This window comes from Tupaia chinensis, unplaced genomic scaffold, assembly GCF_000334495.1.
Source record: "Tupaia chinensis unplaced genomic scaffold, TupChi_1.0 Scaffold000054_1, whole genome shotgun sequence".
Taxonomy (NCBI): Eukaryota; Metazoa; Chordata; class Mammalia; order Scandentia; family Tupaiidae; genus Tupaia; species Tupaia belangeri.
This window is the reverse complement of record NW_006159512.1, coordinates 6379118-6382842: the sequence shown is the minus strand read 5'-3', so window position 1 is coordinate 6382842 and position 3725 is coordinate 6379118. Positions and strand designations below refer to the sequence as shown.

At 42.3% G+C, this 3725-nt stretch overlaps 1 pseudogene; it reads left to right on the top strand.

Annotated features, from left to right (window-relative positions):
• The first annotated feature begins 571 nt into the window (after positions 1-571).
• Positions 572-2415, top strand: LOC102492759 (adenylate kinase 7 pseudogene; annotated as a pseudogene).
• The last annotated feature ends 1310 nt before the right edge of the window (positions 2416-3725 follow it).

The following is a 3725-nucleotide window of genomic DNA, read 5'->3' as shown; positions in this document are numbered from 1 at the left end:
CAAAGTTTTCTCACAAAGATCAGGAACAAGGTAAGGACTTTTCCTCTTGCCACTGCTTTTCTACACTAAAACGGAAATCCTAACTACTGTAATAAAATAAGAAAAGGAAATGAAAAGTATATAGATTGGGAGGGAAGAAATAATACTATTGTTTGCTGATAACATAATCGTCTATGTAAAAATTTCAGAACAATTCACAAGAAACTCCTTTTATTATATTATGAATTATAGCAGGCTTGCAGGGAGAAAAGGCATATATATATATAATGTATATAAAATTTTGTATGAGAGAAGAAAAATATATATATAAATCACTTTTCCATACCTTGGCAGTAAACTAATAGAATTTAAAATTAAAAACACCATGTAATTTACATTTGCATCCCCCAAAATTAAACATTTAGGTATAAATCAAACAAAATATGTATAAAATCTTACAAGAAAAATTACTCCTTGGTAGCTAGCTTGCTCTAGAGTACCTCTCTCTGTTGCTGTCTTGAGCATAAATGACCATTATGAATCCTTCAACTGAAAGGACGCTTTCACCTTAGCGACCAGCGAGGCTCCCACCATGGCTGAAGAAGAGGAAGTTGTTGTACGAACGGAGAAAGTTATCCGGATCCAGAGGGTGTTTATAAACCTACTGGATTCCTACAGCAGCGGAAAGATAGGGAAGTTCCTATCCAACTGTGTCATTGAGGCTTCGCTTGAAGAAATTACGGAAGAAGAGGAAGAAGAAGATGAAAATAAGTCAGCTTTTCCAGAAGCTTCATCCCCCAAACTGAAGGAAGGCACCTTCCAGATTGTGGGCACATTTTCCGAGCCCGAGAGCCCGCAGCCCGACTTCGCAGTGGAGACCTACACGGCCATCTCTCGAGAAGACCTCCTCATGCGCCTGGGGGAGTGTGACATTATCATTTACAGCATCACTGAATGCACAGCAAGTGGAGGAAGCCCTGTGGGCGGTCTCGGCTCTGAATGAAGAAGTCAGCCATTTTGAAAGGAGGAAGGTGTTTATCTTACTGTCCACGGTGATGACTTGGGCACGATCCAAGCCCCTGGACCCTGATGATTCCGAGGTCCCATTTACTGAAGAGGATTATGGAAGAAGAAAGAATCATCCTAATTTTCTGGATCACATAAATGCTGAAAAAATGGTTCTCAAATTTGGCAAAAATACCAAAACGTTTGCAACCTACATTGTTGCTGCTGGACTTCAGTATGGACTGGAAGGAGGCATCTTGCATGCTTGTTTTAAGGTGGCTTGGCTGGGTGAGCTACAAAGAGTACAAGCAAAGCAGAGGATTACTGCCCATCAAGCTGTGTATGCTTGCCCCCCCCCCCGGGGAAATCCAGCATTGCGGAGGAGCTGTGCAAGCATTGCAAACTGCACCACGTTAAACTGAAGGACGTCATCACGGAAGCCATAGTGAAACTGGAGGCCATTGTGGCACCTAAGGACGGAAGGGAAGGAGAAGAGGAAGACGAAGAGGAAGAGGAGGAGGAGAACATGGAAGATGCCCAGGAGCTCTTAGAGGGCATAAAGGAAAGCATGGAACAGAACTCAGGACTAGAAGGTCAATATATAATTAGATTTATAAAGGAAAAGCTGAAATCTATGCCTTGCAGGAATCAAGGTTACATTTTGGATGGATTCCCCAAGACCTATGATCAAGCAAAAGACTTGTTCAATCAGGAAGATGAGGAGGAGGAGGAAGTCAGAGGCGAAATGTTTCCCATTGATAAGTTATCCCAGAATCCTTTTGCTCACTACTGGACGCCTCGGACGAGTTTCTGAAGGAGGAAGTGATGAACCTTCCTGAGAGCCTAGTGGCAGGGACCCACTACAGCCAGGACCAATTCCTCCAGGCCCTGAGCAACTACCGGGACAACAATACAGAAGACGAGACTGTCTTCAACTATTTTGATGAAATCGAAATTCACCCAATCCTCATTGATGTAGGAAAACTTAAAGATGCTTAGAACAGACTTGCTATCAAACAGCTCATCAAAGAGATTGGAGAGCCTCGAAACTATGGTTTAACAGATGAAGAAAAGGCAGAAGAGGAGCAGAGGGTTGCGGAGGAATGGCTGGCCAAGGAGGCAGCCGAGGAAGCGGGACGCGAGCACAACGAGGCCATGGAGACCGCAGAGAAGATAGCACACTGGGAGGAGTGGAATAAAAGACTAGAGGAAGTGAAAAGAGAAGAAAGAGAATTACTAGAGGCTCAGTCTATTCCTCTGAGAAACTACTTAATGACCTACGTGATGCCAACTCTCATGCAAGGTCTGAATGAATGTTGTAAGGTCAGACCGGATGACCCTGTTGACTTTCTGGCTGAATACCTTTTCAGGAACAATCCTGAGATGCAGTGAAACCTAAAGATCTTACACTTTATAACTACAGAGCGAGAGATCAACTTAACATTGTAATTTGAAATATTGCTTTTAAAAATGGTTTCCTGGTTTTTGGACAATTTTTTTTCCTTGTAAATGAGTGTCCTATGAAAAGCTGCATGTCAATGAATGACTACATCATTAAAACTGTATTTGAAAGGTAAAAAAAAAAAAAATCATAAGTGAATTTTTCCAACAATCTGAGTGAGGTGAAAGAAGATGCTTTCTCTGTCCAGAGAAGAACTTAGCCCTGGCTAAGTTGTTGATGCAGCCATGTGAAAGCCTAAGCAGACAACTTAGGCAAGCTGTGCCCAGATTCCTGATCCACAGAAAATGTGAGATAATAATTATGCATTGTTTTAGTCACTAAGTTTGTAGACTATTATGCGGCATAGAACACTAGTACACTTTCTATAAACTCAAACTTCATCAACTTGTCAGATTTTCAAACTCTTCATGAGCTCTGCAAAGTTATCTAGATAGTCCCAAAAGTTCTCTACTTCACTGGTATAAAGGTGACTTTTTTTTTTTCCTTAATTTTTGCCATAGGGCTCATGTGCTTGTCAGAGAGAGACAGAGACAAAAAGAGGGAAACTGAGAAATCATCCCCCAGGGGGGATGGCCACATCACAATTTCTTCTCCTCCGTTCTCTCAGGATTTTGGTCATGCATACACACACACCCAGGGTATTTGTCAAGCTGCAGATCTGGGATTGCAACTGAGGTGTTGACCATGTGGAATTCAGCACCCTAACTAGCACGCCACCTGCTGGCTCATGAAACTGGTTTCTTAGCATTGCCCACGAGGTTCAGATGTAGTAAATTTGAAACCAAAATATGTGATTTAGTGTCCCAACCTGCAGGACAGTTGAACAGGTTTCCTGAGGGAAGGAGTGAGAGACGAATGGCACAATGTTACAACACGGGGATGACACAGTGTTACAACTCTTCAGGGTCTCTGTTTATTATGGGTCAGGGATCATGGTTATATACATGTTGGTGGGTGGTGATTGGTTGTTAAAAGGTGGGTTATGATTGGTTGCTTTTGTGGACCAATCATGAGGTACTGGATATGCAAATCTGAGGGATTCTAGTGGCCAGAGTATGGTTTTGAAGGTGAGGTTTTGAAGGGGAGCCAATTGTGGCCTTTGTCATTGTGTAATTGTTTGCTCTCTGAGCCTAAGATGGCAATAGTAAGAGACTCATGAAAATGGCCTCGGCAGACTTGCTGGTGTGCAGCCTCCCACAATTTAGTACTGAAAATAAATTCTTATTCATGAACTGTAGCTACATGCATTAGCATTTATAAATCTCAAGTCATGAGAGAA